At 47.5% G+C, this 23099-nt stretch overlaps 7 non-coding genes across 7 annotated transcripts; 2 read left to right on the top strand and 5 right to left on the bottom strand.

Moving 5' to 3' along the window:
* Nucleotides 1-13220: 13220 nt before the first annotated feature.
* Nucleotides 13221-13292, bottom strand: TRNAW-CCA (transfer RNA tryptophan (anticodon CCA)). Its single transcript has one exon. It is a non-coding gene; the product is annotated as a tRNA-Trp (tRNA).
* A 682-nt stretch (nt 13293-13974) lies between these two features.
* On the top strand, nt 13975-14046 carry TRNAW-CCA (transfer RNA tryptophan (anticodon CCA)). Its single transcript has one exon. It is a non-coding gene; the product is annotated as a tRNA-Trp (tRNA).
* A 628-nt stretch (nt 14047-14674) lies between these two features.
* TRNAR-ACG (transfer RNA arginine (anticodon ACG)) lies at nt 14675-14747 on the top strand. Its single transcript has one exon. It is a non-coding gene; the product is annotated as a tRNA-Arg (tRNA).
* Nucleotides 14748-17134: 2387 nt separating this feature from the next.
* On the bottom strand, nt 17135-17207 carry TRNAR-ACG (transfer RNA arginine (anticodon ACG)). The gene has a single exon. It is a non-coding gene; the product is annotated as a tRNA-Arg (tRNA).
* Nucleotides 17208-18177: 970 nt separating this feature from the next.
* TRNAR-ACG (transfer RNA arginine (anticodon ACG)) lies at nt 18178-18250 on the bottom strand. The gene has a single exon. It is a non-coding gene; the product is annotated as a tRNA-Arg (tRNA).
* Nucleotides 18251-20719: 2469 nt separating this feature from the next.
* Nucleotides 20720-20792, bottom strand: TRNAR-ACG (transfer RNA arginine (anticodon ACG)). The gene has a single exon. It is a non-coding gene; the product is annotated as a tRNA-Arg (tRNA).
* A 628-nt stretch (nt 20793-21420) lies between these two features.
* Nucleotides 21421-21492, bottom strand: TRNAW-CCA (transfer RNA tryptophan (anticodon CCA)). The gene has a single exon. It is a non-coding gene; the product is annotated as a tRNA-Trp (tRNA).
* Nucleotides 21493-23099: the final 1607 nt, after the last annotated feature.

Below are 23099 nucleotides of genomic sequence, written 5' to 3'. Positions count from 1 at the left end.
TCTGTGATGGCAACCATATCATAGTTTTCCTGATGTACAGTGGCTTCCAACTCCTCCTGCTTGTTGCCCATGCTGCGTGCATTGGAAGACCCATTGAAATATATATTTCCCCCATCTGCGTTTCATTTAGACAGGACAACAGTGTTGTGACGTTTTGCACACAGAATTGTGTTTTTTGAGCACTCATTGCTCCCTGAAGAAGTTCATGTTAGGGAGGAGTCAGGTTTTCCCCAGATAAAATCAGAATGTGGCACTGGGGAATGTGGTGACTACTCTTTGCTGTCACGTGCAGTATTTGAACAAGCTCCGCTTGCTTTCAGGGCTGTACTGTTTCCCACCTGTGGAACACTATAAATCTATTATCAGAGTCAAATTATTTAAATTGCAGTGATGTAAATTGCCATAGCATTCATAGATTTTGCTGAACAACCTTATTTCTTGCAGAAGGAAAGCAGCCCTCTAGGAAAGTGAGCAACATTTTAAGCCCTGCTAACACAGGCAGACTGAAAATGTCATTCAGAGCAATAGGAAAATTCCATGACTTTGGCTCCTAGTAAAAACAGATAGGTGCAAGCTGGTTGCTTAAAACCAGGCCAAACTTGTATAAAACGCCTGAAGAGCAGAGCAATTTGTGCAGCACAGCAGTGACCCGGGTCTGGAACATAACAGTGTGCATGGAGCTGTGTCCCACAGCAGTCAGGGCCAGGAAGGACTCCTGGAGATCTCTGTTGAATGTTAACTTCCAGACATGAGCTGGGAACTCAAGGTGTTGTAGGTACCTACCCCAGAGAAATCAAGCTCTCTAAGCAAACAGGTGTTAGGAGGACTTTACTTAAAGCACCTTATGCAAGAATACTGCAATGCAAATACGACATAAAAGATTCCATGAGAACAGCAAATGAGAGAAAGGGAAGACACGCATGACACTCAAAAGACATTTAATTTTGCCTTTGAGGTCAGGAAGAAATGGCCAGCTTATAATAGCAGAAGCTCCCTTGCCTGTGCTCCAACAGCTGTTTCCAAAGAAGAACTTGGTACATCAGCAGAGATCTCTGGATGATCATGAAGGACACAATATCTCAGAATGGTGCTCCCCTTATTTCTCTCTATTTTGTAAATCTGTAAGGTATGAATAGATATTTATGTTTTGATGTTTGCAATCCAATTTTGCTGAATTTTGCCTTAGCAGCACAGCTTTCCAAAGGTGATATTGCAAGCAAAATCTGAAATGCTGAGTGGGGCCAGCCCTTGCAAACATCACCTCCTTCTGGTTGATAAAGGAGCACACAATGACTGAGTAGATTTCTCAGTCTTCTGCAAGGCAGACATGTTTCTTCTCTTCTTCCCTTCTTGGTTGACAAACTGCCTCCCATAAAAGTTCATAATAAGCATCATATATGGTGTAGATTGCTTTCGGCATCAACATTTTCTCAAAGAAGTTCTCTCAAGCACAACTTAACTGCTAATGGCTAATAAAATGTTGAGAAGAGTGTTTTTTAGAGTTTAAAAACTATTATACTTTTGAGAATGGTTATTTATAATGGGGTGCATATATTTGTACACTGGTAAGACTTGATTTTGCCATTTTAACTATAAATATGCCTTTAAAACCACATAGGCACGTGGTTATTTATGCAAGCATATGCTTACGCCCCATGAAAACCAAGTTCATGTTAGCATTCAGTATTCTCCTGGCTTTCCTAATTATGGCATGAATCCTTACTATACATGCAGAGTGATTTATGTTTTCAGTGCTTCATCTTCCATTAGTCACCAATAAGTTAATTATGATAATAATATGTTCTTTAATTGTGCCCTTTGTCTGATGCTTCCAAGTTTTAGCAAACAAGATAAAAGAACATAGACTGAAATCTTACATTAATTTTATCACCATTATCGTGTACGCACAGGGCAATTTTAACAAAGACATTTGGGTTTTCCTACTTTTGTAGCTGGCTAGTCTGCTTTTACAGTTTTCTATGTGGGAAATCAATGTCAATCAAATTTACAGCTCTTTTCTTTGCAGTGTAAGTAATGGGGTGGTTCTCTCCCACAGCTGACTGCAGATACCTGGTGGTAAGAGATGTTGCACTCTTTGCACCTCTCTTGGAGAAGCTGGCATCCAACTTGCTTCTCCATTGCATCTTACATCTCTTGACACATGGGCATATCAGTCATAGTTCAGGGAAGGAGCAGCTCAGACCAATCAGTCTGCAAATCCATGTGTAGTCTCAACCACTGCCACATCCATTTATTAACTTGCCATCCCATGAGGTATCCTTTGGCGTCATCTTGCTAAGGGCACAATGAGAATGGGAACATGAGGGCTGATGTTGCTTCATCCATGGAGCTATATTAGCGGAAATTCTCTAATAGATACACTTGGCTCTTCTGCAAATATTCCTGCATGTGACTTGTCAGTAGAGTGGTTTATGCCATTTCACGTGGGCTAAATGGGTGCACAAGGCTCAAAGCAAAGACCATCAGTCATGTTTCACCTCTGTTCTTCTATCAGTCCTCACTGTGCTTGTGAGAGCTAGAATGGTCCTCTATTAGAGAAACTCCTTAAACCTTTTAGAGGAAGAAAAGTACAGCAAAGAGCAGTTAAGGAATCCTGATGTGCAAGAGACTTGCTAACATCACTGAAAAGGCACAAATCTGAGGTGGGCAGAAGAGGAGGCTGCAGACCCTCTGTGCACGTAAGGTTCAGGGATGCTGCAATGCTGAGGTCTGGGAACCTAGTCAATTATTACCTGCCCTTGGTTGCTTTGATCTCAATTGCACGTGGCCTCACATTGCAATCCATACAGTGAATCAACATTAAATAATAACCAGTTTGAGAGGAAGGCTGGGAGGCAGGATCTCCTGTATGTTATGGAGAAAAGACTAGTACTTCTCTGGTCTTGCATGATGAGTTTCCTGACCTGTCACAGGGCGCTAATGTTGCTGGAGTGATGCTTTTCCTGGAAGGGGCTGAGGCTTCTGTGTGGATGGTATCAGATGAAATAGCACAGAAGCTTTAATTTTGAAGAATTACTGTGCAGTTGGCTATGAACTGAAACACCGGAAGTGTTTCATTAGACAGTGAGCAGTGTCTACATGTTTCTCTCTGTGCAGCACCAAAATGCCTACTCCTGTGGTGTATTGGGTGGATTTCTGTTGACTCTGGTACTGTCATCATCAAAAATAAAATCACCGGAGCTCCCATGGCTCTTGTTAGGTAGGAAGCTGCTAATGTTGCAGCAACAAGAATTGGAGTCATATATATATCAGACAGGTCAGTGTGGCATTGACCTTCACCCGCATACGCATGCTCATTTTCATGTGTAATAGACAAGTCTATTGTGTCTGCTACATCCAAAATCTCATTATAACCTGTCAAGTTGTAGCTAACACAGGTAGCAGAGTCTGAACGGTAATTCAGCTGACCTCTCTGTGTCTCTACAAACAGATTAAAAAGTGCCAGGACATGATCACTGAAACTTGATCATCCATAATATTAAGTTATTAGAACAGCCCTGGCAGTTTTGGCCTCTGCTAGCTCTCTGCCAAAAATTACCAGGCTGTTTCAATGATTAGTCCTGGCTGGGAACTATTCCAGTAGGCAGTCTGGTGTGGTAACCTTGTTTTGGAGGCTAAGACAGTTGCACAATAGGGTATGGTCACACCATGCCATAGGATCTCAGGACCTAGAGAAAGGCACTGTTACGAGTACAGAAGCATAGCTTTCCAGTCTGTATTTGCAACTGATCATATTACAGGTATCCATATTTGTCTGGTTTTGCACCAATTGCAAAGGAGTCTTTAACAAGGTGCTCGAGCAACCACCTCCCTTCCCTCTACCCATGGCCCACCTGTCTTGAACACCTCTTTGTCCTGCTGCTAGCAATCTTTCCTGTGCTATAAACAATTTGGGATTAAGATAACTATTTTCTACACAGATCGGTGTCCTGGTTAAGGTTTGGAATTCTACAGGGTTTTCTCCCCATGCCTGTCACAGTGATTAGGTGCTTGTGAGTGACATCTAAATCCCACGTTGGAAGTCAGCCATTACAGAGCTCTGCTTGGACAGATGACACATGGTGGGGGGTAATACTAAAAGCAAATGTATCACCAATCTAACAAACAAAATATGTCCATGGAGTTATAAAAGATGCCTTGAAATACAACCCTTTAAAGAACAAAGAAAACAAGCCACCTGGAAGACTCCCTTATAATAAACACCTAGTTACTTCAATTTACTTAGTTCTTCATTTCTAGCCCTCTGGAAAGCAGCTCACATCTTCTGAGGTCAATATCACAGGCAAAACCTGGTTATGTAAACCATGACGTAATCAAGTACGTAATCAATTTCCAATGAACTAATCAGTGCATTGTGTAATGCACACAGGGGCTGGAGGTGAATTTGGTATTTGCTTTCTACCAGCCAGTGGGCTACGTTTGCTGGAGATGGGAAGAGAAGGGGCAGTGCCTGGCTGGGGACCAAGAGCTCTTTCCTTGTGCTTTCATCGCCAAAATATTTGCTTCCCAATTTCTAGTTTAAGACAAGTTTCAGTTAATTTTCTTCCTGGAACTGTGCCCTTTGTGGGTTGAAAACACCTCAATATATGACTATGCCGTTTCTTAGAGGTCAGAGACAGGACACTAAGCATCTCCTTGATACCTGCTGTCTGCGTCCCTTAAATATCTCCTTGAGGATAAGGACAGATAAGCACCTATCAGGTGAGCCACTGGCAGCACCATGTAAATCTGCTCTCTGCCTCTCTCCTTATTTCATCTCCCCATCCACGGATGGTGTTTCCCCACCACTCTTGTGCCCATGCTGGGGGATGAGGCTTGGTCCAGTCTTAGCTGGGAGCAGGACTGATACTGCAACATCTGCAGAGGCCAGCCTGAAAGAGTCCCTGAAAAGGAAAGGGAAGCCACTGAGCTGTTAATTTTTTAACTCCATTGTTCACAGACACACCCATAGGGCATAAGCCAACCTGATTTTCATCTGCTGAAGTTAACAAAATGCTAAAGGCTGTTTGCAGGGACCCAACCCTGCAGCAGCTAAGAGGATCACTTCCAGCCTTCTGCATAAAGGTCTCCACAGAGCCACCCACAGCTAATAGCTCCCATTCCCCTGTGCATGACTTTGCTGGGAAAACATGCCTTTAATGTCAGCACCTCAATCCCCACCCCCCCAGGGTGGGATTCCTCCTGGGTAATGAGCCAGACATTGCCAGGCAAATGACCTTTGGAAAGGCCAAGACTTTCTAGCAGAGTTATGGGCTGTGTTTCTCAAGAGTCCTCTGTACACTTTTCACGCCCACGTCTTTGCTGGGGGTGTAAAACACAGTTTCACCCAGCCTTCACCGTTATCTCCAGCCCTTCAGAGGGGCACTGTGTATGGTTTTGTGGGTGTTGGTTCAAAGAGCATATGTAAAGGTTTGGCCTTGGTAAGGAATTATAAAAACATAGCAAAAAGCTTAACTCCTTATCAATGCAAAAATGTGTCACCTCTTCACAGGCAAACCTCACAGATCACTGCTCTTTAGGTAGGACCTGCAAGGCAGAGTCCTCTGGTGGCCTAGACAGATCATCTGAAGCTGATTGTGAATAGGTACATATTTGGCCTTAAAATCTGGGTTTTCTGTTCTGTTTAACTCCTTCCATTGGGTTGGGGCAGAAGGATAGATGACAAACAGGGAAATTTTGGTATGCCAGAAGTTATTTTGGCATACCTTCCTGTGTGCTGATGGAGTCTGGTGATGGGTGACAGTGGAGCCAGTCCAACAGTGGGTGGAAGGAAGTTGTCAGAGGATGAACGGGAAGGAGAGTTGTGTCAGCCATGCAACTAAACATGACGGGGACCATTCCTAAGGCAACTAGGATGGCTGACCACATCCATACTGTTAAACTCTTTCACCCTCCAGAACAAGGTGGCTGAATTAAAACTATCTATTGGGAATGGTCCCTGGCCCATGCCAATCCCCAGCTGTGCCCAGGAATAGTTTGGGTCGGTGTTAGTTGGCCTGGGCCCAAATTGTGTCCAGGTTAGCTGATATTATAGATACATGGTCCTGTACCTCTGCCCCTACACTGGTTTACTTGCCAACATGGACATGATGCTGCCCCAGGGAATTTTATTATGGATGTTCTCCCAGGAGAGGGTAATAGAGCCCTTTCCTCTCCCCTTCCCCTCCACTCACTCCTCCTGCCCAAAACACTCATCAGTTATGCTGGTATACTATTTGGACCAAAGCTGCTGCAATCACACCACAAATAAGTGAAACCTCTGGCTTTTCCCCTACAAACTAATTGGCCCTTTTGATTACAACAGTTCTTTCATTGATCAGCCATTTCACCAGTATAAAGGACATAGGTCTTGCATAGTGATTTAGTTGCAAGAATAGTTTTGAGCACAGGAATATGATTTAAAATCTCAGAAGCATAAAGGAAGGAAGGAAGGGAGCAAGCAAGTAAGCTAGCAAGCAAGCAAGCTGTGGCACTAACTCTCATCTGGCAGCCAGCTCCTGTTCTTGCATAAGTGACAAAATCCCAGGGAAAAGTTCATACAAAGGAAAGAAAATTTGGTTGATTTTCCATGCACAAAAGGCTAAGAAACAGTTGTTCATCTTCCACTGACACAAACCTTGTGAAAAGGGTGTGCTGAGAGAACAACATGGCCATGAGATCAGGCACCTATGAGAAGTATACTGATAATAGCAAGGTGAGAAGGTCTGCCAGGTCTGTCAGCTCTTTCAGATGGGGGAATAAAAGTTACCCAGGTACGCTGCATCTGCATGGCTTTCCCCCTGCCTTTCTTCAGCTGTACAAAGTAAGGAGCTCACCCTGCTGGGGAAATGGATAAGCAGTGGATTTTGCCTTTTTTCCTGGTGTAAACACGTAAATAAATGTATTGTAGGCTGGAACAGTGAGATTTTTATAGACAGCTCTCCATGCCTTGTTAATCATGATTTCCTTTGCACTGGAATTTGGTAGTCTCTGTTGTACCCCACCTGGTACCTGGACAAGCCCTTCCCCTAGCGGGAAGTCACCAACTGGAAAGGGAAATAGAGGCACACAGAGAAGCAGGCAGAGGAGGGGAGAGCAGCCAGGAATCTGCTGAGTCTTGTTAAAATATTGCACATGATTCAGTGGCAGCTGAACTTGGTTTTCTGGGTAATTGTGCAACTAATTGATCCTTACAGGAAATTTAAATCATTTGGGACAGCGACAGAAGAGGTATCTGAGCTACTCTGGCACCATCATCTGTGTGTCCTTTTCTCTCCTGAGCAATGAGAAAAATTGTTCACAATCCTCTTTCTGGCAGTTCGTATATTTGAAAATGATCAGGCAAATTCCCAGGAAAACACCCTGGAAGGGTGGTAAACACACAAACCCGTCCCATTTCTGGAAGTAAGTGTCAAGGGGAAGCTCAGAGAGTCTATCAAGGAAAATATGAGGCTCTGCCTTTCTTTTTCTTAATCTTTTCTGTAGACATCTGGGCCTCTCTAAGAGACAGGACCCTGGAGTAGATGTGGAACAACTCGGCACAACCTTTCCTAACTTTCATATGAGATGACTTGCCTAAGATCTCACAGAAGGTTGGTCAGGGCAGAGCCTTTCAGGGGTGGCATGGTGAGCCACATGTGGAGCCTCCAAAGACAGAAATTTGATTCCTTGCTTCAACAGCCTGTTCCCAAGAAAGTCTTTCCATCCCCATGTTGGTAAAACCAGGAGAAGGTTTTCTCTCTCCTCCTTCCCAGGGGTATTGTAAGAATTAATGTATGAATGGTGACAACGCTCTGTTGTCCCAGGGGACGCCAATACATCTGAGATGCTGTAAGGAAAAGAACTCTTTGGTATTATTCCTCTATCAACCTTGAGAGAAGGGGAATGATGTGCTGAGCAGGGTCATGTGCTCCAGCTGCATCGTGGCACTTTCTTTCTCAGGAGAAATTCACATAATGACTTCTTTACTGCAACCATAAGGCATGAAAAGTGTCTGGCAGGCTTCTGGGGCTTTGAAAACTCAGTGAACTGTGATAGAGCAGGGAATACTATTAGAAGAAGAGTTACCTTCACACTGATGAGCTCTATGTGTATCCCTCTCATTTAGACATTTATCCATTTAAAAACTTTACTCTTGATTGCACCTCACTATCAGCATTGGTGGCTGCTCCCAAGGGTGGTCCTTGTGCTCTGCCTAGGTCTTTTTGGACTTTGTTCTGACATTTGTCCAGTTCCTAAGGACACAACTTGATTTTCATTTAGGAGTATATGCTGGGTCTGCACCTGGAAAAACAACTGAAAAATAGCAAAGAGAGGTTAAAAAAAATCATTATGAATGCAGGTCTTGAACCTGGTGTCACAAAGAGATTTGAAGATTTAGTGGAAATAGTGGAATAAAAAAATTAGACCCTTTTGGCTCAAAAAAACCCCTATCTAAGAGAAAGGTGCAACCATGAGTTTGTGTGTGTGTGTGTTTTCAGGTTTGGGGATTGCAACAGAGGTAGATATAAGAAATTGCTTCGAGTCCTTTTTATTGACGTTTTGCCCTGAAATCATTCCAAAGAAATGGAATGTATTCCATTTCTTGTGGATGTCTTGGCAGATAATCCATCTCATGCCACATCTGGTTTATGGTCTCATTTTAAAGATATCAGTGTATTATCTGAAAGCCGTTCTGCCTCCTGATATCAGCCACATGCTATCACCAAAATATATATATTAGGAAAGAAATAAACCCCAACAACTCTCTGCTGGGGCAACCTTGACCTCACATTATAACATAAGAACAAAGCAATGCCCTATTGGGCCATCTACGTCTAGACCTTTTGACCTTGCTGGTACTGTCTATCTTCACAGCCTCCCATGGCAGCAAGGTCGACAAGTTTGCTGTCTGCAAATGTCAAGATATCTTTCCTGGGTTGTAACTGCCAGTCCAGTGTGACAGTCTGGGTTATTTTCCCCTAGATGTAATGTACTGAAGCACTTCTATAATCTATTTTCATACTCATTCCATTTTATGAAGTTCCTTGCAACTGGCACAGCTTTTAAGTATCTGAAATAAAAATTGCAGACCAGGAGATTTCACTCTTTGCTTCTTTTTCCATGTCATTGCTGAAGATATTTATAGAAATTCATCCACACACTGAAGATTGGGGCACCCCATGGATGACCGGCAGTCACAGCCGTGGCACCTCCATCCTGGGTGAGCCTTAGATGTAAATAGGGATAGGGATGAGAGTCTCCAGGGAGAGGCCTGACCAGAGAAAACAAGAGACCCAAAGCTTGGGATTTAGATCTTAATAGACTCCATCACTTCTCCAGCAGCCGCTTCATTGGTGATTCGGGTACTGAGGGAAAAAGAGGCTTAAGACCCTGTTATTGGAACCAGTGCCTAGCAGTTAGCCTTCCTCCACAAATGGGAGGATCTTTATCCTTAAAAAAGGTCCAGCAAAACAAAAATGACCTTACCTTGATCACTAACAGGGAGATGCGACCTTGTCCTCAACTTAGACGCTGAGTCTTGAGTCAACAGGGTAGAGGGAAATGAAAATGAAACTTCAGTGCAGTCGTGGGATCGTGCTAGAAGTGACCATAGCCCAGTGACACAGGAGTGGCACAGATGCTTATACAGCCAGAAAAAATTTTTGCTGCCTGACAACATATTTAAAGTATCCGTAATTATTTTCACCAGACACAGAAACCAGAGCTGGACCCTATCTAGTGCTGTAAGCAGGGGTCACAACTCAGGAAAGCTGGGCTTGTGCTCACAGGCTTCATGTCCTCCTCTGGTCAAGCTCATAGTATGTCAATGTTGAGAGTAAACTGTTTTGTATAATGGACCTCAATAGGACTGATTGCAATTTTCTGAGAACTGGATTTTCATTGGAAAATAAAGATATATTTGAGACAGCATTTGTTACGAGGATTTACAACTTTATCAAATATTTTTAAGCCTTTCTCCCTCACACTTCCCTATCTGATATGGCCTCAAAAATTCCTTGTTTATGCAAGGTAGTGTTTTAACTAGAAAAATTCAAAAAGCCTCAAGATTATTAAATAATTTGGTTATTAAGTAACCTATGACAACTTCCCTTGCATGGGAGACATCAATTTCTGCTGCCTGGTAAACTGTCCCTTTGATTAAACCTCATCACCAGCCAGCTCTTGCCTATATTGTGACTCAAGTCACTCCTGCTTTTAAAAAAAAAAGACTTTAAAAAGTCTTAAAAGTTCAGCCAGTTGAAGAGTGAGAATAATTGTAAATCTCAGCATTTTTTATGAAATGTAAAAACTGTTCCCATTGGCTGCAGTGAAAATAATACTTCTAACTAGAAGTATACCAGAATAATACTTCTCACCAGATACCATTCTTTCAAGAGTGTGCTAGCACTCCCAGCAAAAGCATCCAGTAACCTGTACTATATTGGGTTTTTTTCAGCTGTGGAAGATCTGCAAAAGGAGATACCTGAGTTTCCTTCCATTCAGAGAAGTTAAAGGGACAGAAAAATCACATTACAGAGACAGAGTGGTGGTATAAATCTTGCCCCTGGTTCCGCAGCTATCGCAGCTGAGTGAATGCACTCAGCACATACAGGATTTGGCATGTACAGATTCCAGCTGCAATGTTTTCCCCATGTCACAGCTATGGGCATTTGGTCCACATCTCCCCTGCCTTTGGGTGCTCCCCTTGCTTATTTGCGTTTGGAAGAGCCAAGGGCATTAAACAACAGTGAGGTAGCGACATCTGGAGGACAGCTACTAATGAAATCTTCTGCTCACTCAACTCATGGGTGACACACCAGGAGTTTTGGGACATGGGAGACATCAGTTTCTACTGCCCTTAGGTCTATGTTCATCAGATAAGTGAGAATGGCAGTCACGGAAGAACCCACACTTAGTTTGTTGGTACAGGGTTAGGAACAGTGGAAGCACCCTGAAGGACCTTGCCCTCCTTTGTTCATCAGATTCTTCTGCCTTCTGTCTGTGGCTGTGATTTCCAGGCAATGTCAGGCTTAGGGCATCCACAGGGCTCTGTAGAGCTGTGGCGTGGTCTGACCGCAGGGGTTGTTTATTTTTGCCTCTGTCTCCGTCCCCCAAGACACTTGTGGATGGTGCGAGGCAAGCTATGGGCAGAAAGGGGGTCTTCCAGGGCTAGGTGGTTGAACAGGACAGCCTGTGTCCAGGTAGATTAAGCCCTTGCATTTTCAGGCCAGCAGCATTGCCAAAGCCCACATGCAATCCCACCACCCATGACTCCACGGAAATGACCTTTTTGAGATGCTCCATCTACCAGATACCCTTAGCTGATCTTCCTCACTGGCTAAATAACATTTGGGTGGCTACATGAGCTTCTGAAGATGTTAGTCCAGTACTATGCTCAGATATCACCATTCAGCTGTTGTCCAAACATCAGGAACATGCCTGAGTTCGTTGGAGGTGTGACCTCAAGGCTGCCTTGTTACGTGAGTCCCACACTTGTGTTGTTCTCACGGACTTTTGGATCAATGTCCTCCTCTGTGAGCAGGATGCAGAACTGTGGGACTTTTCTTCCTGCTAAATGCCTGATTCTGGCACAGGCAGAGCAGCCTGGACCTCCTGCGGGAGGGTGCACCCCTGATGTGGGCACAGCTGGAGAAGTTACTTTTTTTTTTTCCTCCTACTCTTTTCTTGCCTTTCTCATTTCTCCATTGCCTCTTTTCATTATGCCCCCTGTTTATGTCTTTTAAAATTCACCTTTAAAGAGCCCTCATGTCATGGTTTAACCCTGGTTGGCAACTAAGCACCATGCAGCCACTCGCTCACCTTCCCCCTTCCCGGTGGGGGAGGGTGGGATGGGGGAGAGAATCAGAAAAGCACAAGTAAGAAAACTCGTGGGCTGAGATAAGAACAGTTTAATAATTGAAATATAATAATAACAACAACAACAACAATAATAAATTGTAATGAAAAGGAAAATAATGAGAGAGAGAGGAACAAAACTCAGGGGGAAACAAAAAAACAGTGATGCAACCACTCACCACTTGCTGACAGACACCCAGCCAGTCCCTGAGCAGCATTTGCTGCCCCCCCCGACCAACTCCCCCCAGTTTCTATACTGAGCATAACATCACATGCTATGGAATAGTCCTTTGGCCAGTTGGGGTCAGCTGTCCTGGCTGTGTCCCCTCCCAGCTTCTTCTGCACCTGGCAGAGCATGGGAAGCTGAAAAGTCCTTGATTTAGTGTAAGCACTACTTAGCAACAACTGAAACATCAGCGTGTTATCAACATTATTCTGATACTAAATCCAAAGCACAGCACTATACCAGCTACTAGGAAGAAAATTAACTCTATCCCAGCCAAAACCAGGACACCTTAAAAGAGTTCATCTACTTTTAATGAAGTAAAGCTCCTAGAAGGTCATTCCCATAGCTTTGAGTCTCCTTTTTTCCCAGACCTCCATCCCCTCTGTCCATCTCACCAAGAAATGCAGGGGACAGCAGGAAGAGAGTAAGTAGAGTGTCAAAGATCCTGATGACTAGTCCTGGCAGCAGGGTTTCAGTTCCTCACAGCCAGGTGTTTCAACAGAATCAAAAGAAAGACACTGACATAGTGGAGCAAGTCCAGTGAGAGCTACCAAGGTGGTGGTGGACTTGGGTACTTGAGATGTGAGGACAGGTGGAAAGAATTGGATTTATTCAACCTGAGGAAGAATACACAAAGGGATCTTACCCCAACCTTCAACCACCTCACAGCAGTGTATGGAGTAGATGGGTGTAGATTTTCTCAAAGTGCACAGTGATAAGATGGGAGGCAAAAAACACAAATAGCAACAAGACAACATGTTGCCACAGGGTGCCAGGCTTGCAAGGACCAGTGCTGCAATGGATAGTATACCCTGCTATGGATTGGTAGGCTGCAGGCTGGCTTTTTGCAGAAATCCTCATCTGGAGTCAGATGCCCTTGCCATTCTGGAGGGGGATTGGGACCAGGAGAAGTGGTACCCAGATGTGGAGTCACAGCTGGGATGTCCACTAATTCTGTCTCCTTTGTACACATAGGACAAGGGAAGGCTGAAGATCTCCAGATACTTCCCAACACTGGTCCAGCAAGGAAAGATCATTCTGCCATGGCTCATTTACTGCCCTTCACCAGGGCTGTGGGGTACAGAGTGGGAGGGCAAAAACAAGTTGCCTGGGAGTTGCCCATCTCACAGTGCTACTGCATGGAGGTGGGACATCCTGACCCCGGTGTGATTTGAACACACAGCCTTCTGATCTGGAGTCAGACGCGCTACCATTGCGCCACGAGGTCAGGGCTGGGGGACACTTTGACAAAATGTCATCCTGGACTTTATGGCATGGGCTGTTCTTTGAAGGAAGGGGACTTTTAATTCATCTGACAAAGGAGTGGGAGCATCTTTGCCAGCTGCCTTGCTAAGCCTGCGAGGAGGGCTCTAAATGAGGTACTTCAGAGGAGGAAGGCCTAAACATGACCATTGCCCAGAGCAGCCCTGCAGGGTCTCTCCCAGGAGAAACAAGCTCCTGAGTGTGGTGTCTCCAGAGGGACAGGAGGAATGGTGGCCCACCACCTCTCTGGGGAGAGAGGCCCCACTCGCCTGGCAGATGCACAACCACCACCTCAAGCCCTGTGGCAGGAGGGACCCTCACATCTTTTGCATGGCCTGGCTGGGGTCACCTTCCTCCCTACGGGAGGATGGAGTGTCCTGGAGCTCAGCTGCCCCCACATATCCTGCTCCTATGCTGTTCCCTCTGCACCTCTGCCCCATCCCTCCCTGGACTTTCACCCTCCAGCCTGGTCACCATGCTGTGGGCAGGACTTGGCCGTCATCTCCTCAAGGGGTGGTCCTGTCCTCTCCACTTCCCATAGCCCTTCTCTTGTGGTGGCCCAGATGCCCCTGGAGTGGTCCTGGTGGAGATGACATCCCCACTGCCCAGGCTGGGGTCCGTGCCAGGGAGCCATGTCCCTCCATCCCGACCTCGTGGCGCAAGGGCAGCGCGTCTGACTCCAGATCAGAAGGCTGTGTGTTCGAATCACACCGGGGTCAGCCATGGGGCACCACTGGCCACCTTCTGTATTGCCCCTGCTTTTCTCTGGGGCTGGTCTGGGTGAGGGGCAGGGCTCCGCAAGGCATTGGCCAACTATAGGTGGGCCCCTCAGGAACGGCTGGGCGGCAGGGAAACTGATGCCCAGAGCTTTCCTTTGAGCCAGGCTGTGCTGGTTGGAGGTTATGGGTCATGAGCAGAGTGGAAGCCATGCCCAAATGAAGGAAAGACATGAAAATGACTGGAAACAGTGATCATGGATTCACCAAAACCAAACCGCTCTTGACCAGCGTGATAGGTTTCTTTGAAGGGATGATTTCCTTGGTGTTCAAGAGGAGGCCAAGGAACATCATTTAGCTTGACTATGATTTGCTCTCTGACAGGGTCTCCCAGACTTACCACTGTAGCAGGACACAGGCAGAGTGCCTAAGCTGAATCACAAGGCAAAGCAAAGCGGCTGGACCAGCGGGCCAGGGGGTTGCGGTCAGTGGCTGGCAGTCCAGCTGACGTTCCTCACTGCTTGATGCTGCATTGGATGTTACTTGGTGTCTTTGTGATGGGCGCAGAGCATGTTCTACAGAACGAAGGACATGGGCAGCCTGTCGGGGGCACGGGGCTGGTGAGGGGCTGGGGCCAGTGGCGCAATGGACAACGCGCCTGACTACGGATCAGGAGACTGCAGGTTCGACTCCTGCCTGGCTCAACACTTTTAGCCTGGTGGCAGCTCCTCCTGCTCCCTCCCTGAGGGCCTTTCTTCTCCTGCCCATCATCCATCCTCCTGGGTCTTCTGCAGGGCAAAAGTGCTGGGGCGTCCTCTTGCCCTGCAGGAAGGAAAGAGTTCCTCCAGACCTGTCAGTGGGGCTGGGCACCCCAAAATGGGCAGAGCTGGGGCCCACACCTCAGCCAGGGGCACCAGAGCAAATGCCACAGCAGGATGAAGATGCCTCCTCAATGGCTCCCCCGTAGGCTAGACAGACCCATCACTCTCAGGCTGTCCTGGCAGATCGAGTGCTTTGGTCCCCAACTACCTTTGAGTCCCACATCGGTCTTGTTGCAATTTGTCAATGCCTTGCGAAATTATGCATGCAAATTGATGAGCCCCATGAAAGCATGGACAGGCCACCTGCCCACAGCACTGTCCCAAGCCTGGCCTCAGCGTGATTCAGACACCCAACCTTGTGATCCAGTTGTAGACAGGCTGCCCTTGTGCCACAAGGTCTGGGTGGAGGCGTGCAGCACCCACACATCTCAGAACCCTAATATTTATAACTTTGCAATCTTATTTTAGGAATTAGGATTACTCAGGAGACTACAAGGTATATCAGACAGGAAGAGGCAAAAGTATGGCCTTAAAAAACTTTAACTGGGGGAAAAGCTCAAAGAGGTGTGGAGAAGTATGGAAAAGGACAAAGCTAGACTTGCTCCATGTTGTCAGTGTCTTGTTTGCACTGAGGAGGTTAGTCTTGAACACAGTGCCCCAACCATGGCCTCAGAAGTGCTGGATGGAGAGCAATAATCCTTCCTCTTGAGCTGGTAGCTATGTTTTTGGTAGGATAGCCCAGCATGCAGTTGGCCTTCATGGGTGCAAGGACCCGCTGCTAACTCTTGCCCAAGTTGTTGTTCTCCAGGACCCCCTATGCCCTTTTCTGCACAGCTGTTTTCTTGACAGTCTGTAGTGCTGCATGGGCTTATCCCGACCCAGAGGCAGGACATGTTGTTTACCTTTGCTGAACTTCCTTCACCCTGCCCAGGTCACTGTGAATGACAGCCGTCTGTTGCGGATGGAGTGAGAGTGCACTTCACTCGCAAGAGAGAAGTAAAAATATAGTTTATTGATACAGAATAGGGAGTTAACAAAGTTCAATGTGACAGTGGTTTAACAAGATTTGATGGCGAGGCACACTTGATTATTTACTGCATAGAGGACAGGGTCAGACAAAACTGTCAGGGAGACCCTCCCGTTGAGTCATGAGGTTCGGAAAGGATCCCCTTGCTTTCTAAACTCCTTCTCAGAGAGGAGTCTAGGTGCGGCTGGATCCAGTCCTAGTCCCAGACTTGGTCAACGGTTTATGTCTAAAGGATTATATATGCGCAATCAATCCTTTATATCACTCAGCTAAGATTTCAAAGTTTAGCATGCTATTAGTCACTTACCGAGGATCTGTTGCGGCAAGGAAACTCTCAGCCTCGAGGAGTAACCTTGAGAGGCGTCCCTGCTCAAGGGGAGATCCTGGCGTGCAGCCCGCTGCCATGCAGGAGAGCTCAAAGGGCTCTTGGGCTGCTCACTATTTATGGGGGTAAGATGATTGACCTGTAGTCATATTTGCATACCGACCACAGATTTTAGTTTCTTCGGTGGGTGCATTGCACAATAGCCCTAGGCTATCGTGGTGTTATCTGTCTCCTGAAGCCACTTTGAGATGATGCAGCCACCGTGACCAGATGCATCCATTACAATCACCACTGGTGGTTATCACCTAAGCAGGGTTGCAGGAGATAAAGGTCTGGGGGGCGGGGGGAGCACACCATCACATCATCCCTGCCAGTGTCAGCTGCTCCCCTCCCCACTGGTGCCATCCATGAACTCACATAGGATCCTATCCCATTACTGAGTATGTCAGTGAAGATACTCAATAGTATCAGTGGCAGCATTGACCCCTGAGGAGCACTAGGAGCAATTAACCACCATTCACACTTCCAGCCCCTGACCACAATCCTTCAAGCCCAACGTCCCAGCCCACTTTCCACCCACCCCTTACCCACAGTTGTTACTAGTGAGGCTTCAGCCAGCTTTCACCCAGTAGTGCTCAGGGAGGCAGACAGATCTGCACAGGGCTAACGAGGAAAACACACACTCAGAGACCTGAGAAGCAATCCTGCTGCTCAGCAGTCTAGAGGTCAGCAGGCCAGGCCAAAAAGGACTTGAGGAGTGGTGGCTCTTCAAGCAGGTGGCATGTTCGCAGCTTTGACGAAGTGTTTCGCAAGATGATGTTCCTGTGAAGCTGATGTCAGAGAGATGGGAAAAAAGCCTGGAAGGGGAAGGACCTCATGAAGACAGCTGTCCCCTGTGACCTCCAAGCAGTTTCAGGGCGAGCCAGGCAGGAGTCGAACCTGCAATCTCCTGATCCGTAGTCAGGCGCGTTGTCCATTGCGCCACTGGCCCCAGCCTCTGGTCCCACCCTGTGCCTCCACCGTGCCACCTGGATGTGTTGGTGGTCAACGGGAAGTGGCAAGATCTCACCTAGCTCCCTCCTGCCTCATCCATGACAGCCTTGCCCTACTCACCTATGAGGGAGAGGTCAGTATTGGTCCCCCTGGTCCTACCACCCAGGAGAAGTGGTGCCTGTGCTGAGTCCCCCCCCAGGGATGCCAGGAAGCAAGGGCAGATGGTGGCCTTCAACCCCTCAGCGGCTCTGGTGGGTTGGAGATGACATCTTGCCTGCCCCATGGGAGGTGTGGCTACAATTCCCAGCCAACGCAGAGTTTGGGGCAGCCCAGGGGTCTCTGGAGCCGTGGTGTATAGCTGAGGGTTGAGCTCAGCCCAAGGCCACCTGTTTTGTCCTCCACTTACTCCTGCCTGATGACAGAGGGCAGAGCAGGTGAGCTGTGGCTAGTGAGATCTTGCTTGATGGCCAATTGGTATGGGCTAGCCTGTACACGGGCATCTTTGACCTTCCTTGTCCAAGCCACATGCAGGGTGAAGGTACCACAAAGGTGGTGACAAGCCCATAAGCCTGCCAACGTGGGATGGAGCAGCAAAAGAACATGGAAGCAGGAACTTCCTATTGAATAATAGAGTGATTCAGGCTGGAAATGACATGTGGAGGTCTCGAGTCCAAATTTCTGTTCAACTTATGACACTCAGATCAGTGCCTTGCCTGCTTGAACTCTGAATAACTCCGAAGATGGAGAGTCCACAGCCTCTCTGGGCTCCTCTCTCAGTGATTTACCACCTCACAGTGACATTTTTTTGCCAGTATATCCAGTCAGAGCCTCCCGTGATGCGAAGGAAGCTTTTGCTGTGCAGGAAGCCCAGCAAGAAGGGAGAAACTCCAGGCAAAGGCAGGCCACCATGGAGAAAGAGGTCCCCTGTCGCCATCAGTACCACAGCCAGGCTGTGGGCAGGAAAATGGCGAGCCAGGCAGGAGTCGAACCTGCAATCTCCTGATTCGTAGTCAGGCGCGTTGTCCATTGCGCCACTGGCCCTGGTCCTCCTGGAGCTCTGGGGGCTTCCCATCGCTGGATGGGCTTTGTGAGGGGAGCAGGGAGATGCAAGAGGACTTAGATAAGTATAGAAAAAATTAGATTTTATGAGATCCCCGGAAGCCAAGTGATCTAATCCCCTGCTTAGAGCACAAAAGTCTTTCACATTAGGTCATTTTGCTAGTTGAGCTTTGAATGTCTCCAAGGATGGGAACTCCAAAACTTCTCTGGGATCCTGTTGTAATGCGTGACCTCTGATGTGTGAAATTTTTTTCCTATCATTTAATAGAGATTTTCCTTGATGTAATCTGGTTTTGTTGAGCTCCATCCTTTATGTCCACAAGAAAAGCCTGGCTCCACTGTCTCTGTAGGCACACAGAGCATAAAACAAGATTATAATCCTTCCTTGACCTCTTCTTCTCCATATTATAGAAACCTAGCTCTCTAGGCCGCTCCACATCAGGCACTCCACCACCTTCTCACCTGGATGACCATCTCTGGGACTTAATGCAATTTGTAAATGTCTTTCTTGTCCTGGAGATCCCAAAACTGGACACAGACTCCAGATGTAGTCCCACAACTGTCAAACAGGGTGATAATCATTCCCTCAATCTGATGGCTAGAATTAGCTGCTGACACAGGAAAACCAAAGCTCATCTGGAGATGAGATTGGTAGGGATGTGAAAGGTCAACAAAATGGCTTTTAGAACCACATCGGCAGCAAAAGACAATTGAAAGGAAGTGTGGGAACACTTCTGAGTGAGGGAGGGAAATAGCAGCAGACACGGAGCAGGCTGAGGTACTCAATGCCTTCTCTGCTTTTGTCTTTATTCATGAGGTCTGCTCTCAGCTTTACGTCCCTTTGCCTTCTGACAGAGCCTATGGCAGTGGATTATTCATGGCAGAGGATGATCAAGTCAGGAATCACTTGAGCAAAATGGACACATGAAGGACACAAAAGTAGTTGCAAACTGCCAGCATAGATTTACTAAGGTCCTACCTGACCTACCCAACTGCCTGCTTTGCTGGAACCTCGGAAAGAAACACTTGTTTATCTTAACTTTTAAATAGGGTCTCTGAGTCTTCTTCCTGTAGCCAGATTGAAAAGATATGGACTGAATGAGAGGCTAAGAAGGTGGGTGAAAACCTGTCTGGACCACCAGACCCAGTGTTGGGATCACCAGTTAGAAATGTAGCAAGTGTCCTGTTAGTAATGGAGTTTGCAGGTGTTGATACTCATACTGGTACTCTTAAATGTCTTCATCAGTCTGCATGATAGGATGGGGTGCACACTCAGAAAGTTTCTGGATGACATCAAATTGGGAGCAGAGGCTGATATGCTGGAGGGCAGGATTGCTCTTCAGAGGGGCCTTGTGAGGCAGGAGAAATGGGCTGATAGGAACCTCATGAACCTTACAGAGGACAAAAGTAAAGTCCTGCCACGTGGGGAGGAAGCACCCCAACAGCACCCTGAAGAAATGAGGAACCTTTACCCTGGTGTGATTCAACTACACAACCTCCTGATCTGGAGTCAGACGTGCTGCCCTTGTGCTACAAGGTCGATATGGAGGGATGCAGCCCCCAGGCACGGACCCAGCCTGGGTGGTGGGGATGTGCTCTCCATGGGGACCACCCCAGAGTTGGCCACTACAGCTCCCAGGAGACCCAGGGCTGACCCCAACCCTGATAAGCTGGGCATTACAGCTGAGCCTCCTGCGGGGCAAGTGAGATGTCTCCCCAGCCTCAGTCATTAACTCTGGCACCCACCAGGCACCTTTTGCACCAACTGAAAACTTATCTGCCGAGTCCCCATTCCCATGCCTTGGCTGCAGCTCCCTCCCTTTTTCACTCCCTCTCTCTATCCCTCTCTCCTTCCCACCTTCATCAGTGACAAAAAATTTGGGAAAATACTTTTACCTCATATTTGGACAGAACATCCCATTTCAATTTATAGCTATTGTGTCTCATCCTTTCATCATGAAACACTGTGAAGAGCCTGGCTTGACGACCTCCTCATAGGTACTGGAAGTTTTCTATCAGGTCCTCATTAAAACCTCCTCTTCCCCAGGCGAAATAAACCCAGTTCACATGGCTTCTCCTCATACAGCGAGTATGAGGAGAAGCCATGGAACCAACACCAGGCAATTTTGGTGGCCCTCCACTGGACTTGTTCCAGTTGATCAATGTCCAGTTGATCAGTCAGCTGGGGGCCCCAAAGCTGTGTGCAGTATTCCCAGTGTGGAACATGAGTAAGCAGTAGGAATAGAGGGATGTCAGTAGTGAGTAGAGGAGAGAGATGAGACAAGGTGCCCAGCCCCACTGACAGGTCTGGAGGAACTCTTTCCTTCCTGCAGGGCAAGAGGACGCCCCAGCACTTTTGCCCTGCAGAAGACCCAGGAGGATGGATGATGGGCAGGAGAAGAAAGGCCCTCAGGGAGGGAGCAGGAGGAGCTGCCACCAGGCTAAAAGTGTTGAGCCAGGCAGGAGTCGAACCTGCAGTCTCCTGATCCGTAGTCAGGCGCGTTGTCCATTGCGCCACTGGCCCCAGCCCCTCACCAGCCCCGTGCCCCCGACAGGCTGCCCATGTCCTTCGTTCTGTAGAACATGCTCTGCGCCCATCACAAAGACACCAAGTAACATCCAATGCAGCATCAAGCAGTGAGGAACGTCAGCTGGACTGCCAGCCACTGACCGCAACCCCCTGGCCCGCTGGTCCAGCCGCTTTGCTTTGCCTTGTGATTCAGCTTAGGCACTCTGCCTGTGTCCTGCTACAGTGGTAAGTCTGGGAGACCCTGTCAGAGAGCAAATCATAGTCAAGCTAAATGATGTTCCTTGGCCTCCTCTTGAACACCAAGGAAATCATCCCTTCAAAGAAACCTATCACGCTGGTCAAGAGTGGTTTGGTTTTGGTGAATCCATGATCACTGTTTCCAGTCATTTTCATGTCTTTCCTTCATTTGGGCATGGCTTCCACTCTGCTCATGACCCATAACCTCCAACCAGCACAGCCTGGCTCAAAGGAAAGCTCTGGGCATCAGTTTCCCTGCCGCCCAGCCGTTCCTGAGGGGCCCACCTATAGTTGCCCAATGCCTTGCGGAGCCCTGCCCCTCACCCAGACCAGCCCCAGAGAAAAGCAGGGGCAATACAGAAGGTGGCCAGTGGTGCCCCATGGCTGACCCCGGTGTGATTCGAACACACAGCCTTCTGATCTGGAGTCAGACGCGCTGCCCTTGCGCCACGAGGTCGGGATGGAGGGACATGGCTCCCTGGCATGGACCCCAGCCTGGGCAGTTGGGATGTCTTCTCCATGGTGAGCACCCCCGGGGTGTCCAGGAACCCCTCAGCTGCAGCTATGGAGGGGAAGAATGGCCAAGGCCTGGCTGCAGAGAGGAGTCCAGGCTGGAGGATGAACGTGCAGGGTGGGACGGGGTGATCTGCAGGGTCAGTGCAGGCTCAGGGATGCTTTGAGGGAGGATGACTGTCCAGGGCAGAACACAGAGAAGGGACCAGGTCCCCTCCTGCAGCACAACCTGAGGTGGGCTCTGAGTACATACCCAGAAATGCTGGTGGACAGTGTGAAGAGCAGACAGACCATGGGCTCAGCCCAGTCACAGATGGACACTACAGCTCCTGATGTAGGTAACCAAACCCTGTTTTGGCTGGGAATGGCAGCTGGACCTTCTGCAAGGACAGCAAGATATCTCACCAGTGCAGGCGAGGTCCACCAACAGTGCTGGCAAGGTTCACTGCCAGCTCTGGCTGCCCAGTCCTTTCCCCATGGGTGGTTAGTACAAAGTTGTCATGGACAAAGGTGTCAGAGAGGAGATTAAACTTTCCTTCTTCCCCTCCAACTCCATGCCCACCCCAGCATGCTGGAGGAAGTCTGCTGGGTACTAGGCTGGCTGCGGCAGGGACATGGTGGGGACACCACATGGGCAAAGGGCTGGGGCCAGTGGTGCAATGAACAATGCGGCAGGAGACTGCAGGGCTGAGTCCTGCCTGACTTGACCTAACCCTGCCCACAGCCTGGCCATGGTGGAGGTGATGGGAATCAGGCTGCCCTGGTGTCCTTCTGGAAGTGGTGAGTAACCAGCCTTGCGTATTGCCCTGGCTCTGGCTTATTCCCTTGCTCTGTCATGTATTCTGCCAGCAATAAGACATTTTTCTATCAGAAATCCATCAGGCATTTTTCTCAAAAACAGCTGTTGTCACACCTTGTTCAAGAATGTCCCATTTCATCCGGACCTCCTGCAGGACTCCTCCTGGCTGCGCCTCCATCTGTCCCATCCCCTTTCTCTTTCAGAGCATTTTTTTTTTCCTGCTCAACCCATCTTTGCTTTCCTCCACCACCATTTCATCCGACATTGATCCTCACCACTCTACCTTCTTCCTAGTGTCACAAATTCTGACATCTTTGCACTCAGTTCCTCCTTGCCCCAGAGCTCATGTTGAAAATATTGGAGCTCTGACACCATTACTAATATGCCTCTTTCCTTTTAAAGAAAATAAACTATTTAATATAAGTATAGAAGTTTGTGATGTAAAGCAGACTTTATTGTTATTATTAAGAATGATCAATTTCAGAAAATCCTTGAGAAATGAGAATAAAAAATGAGAAAATGATTAACAAATGCAAATAAAAACTACAGCAACCAAATGAGGAATGGCATAAGTGCTAGTTTAATAAATGCATTTTTTTCTTCAGTGGATATAGTTATCTAGCTACACTTAAGGCAGTTTGCTTGAATTGCATAGCCAATGAGCGACGTCTTCACCATATGTGTGTACTGTATACAAATACATGAGATGATACACAATATTCATTTGGAGACAAAGTCCGCTGCTGAACTTT

This window comes from Ciconia boyciana, chromosome 3, assembly GCF_034638445.1.
Source record: "Ciconia boyciana chromosome 3, ASM3463844v1, whole genome shotgun sequence".
Classification (NCBI taxonomy): domain Eukaryota; kingdom Metazoa; phylum Chordata; class Aves; order Ciconiiformes; family Ciconiidae; genus Ciconia; species Ciconia boyciana.
Note: the sequence above shows the minus strand (reverse complement) of the source record. Positions and strands in the feature narration are given on the sequence as shown.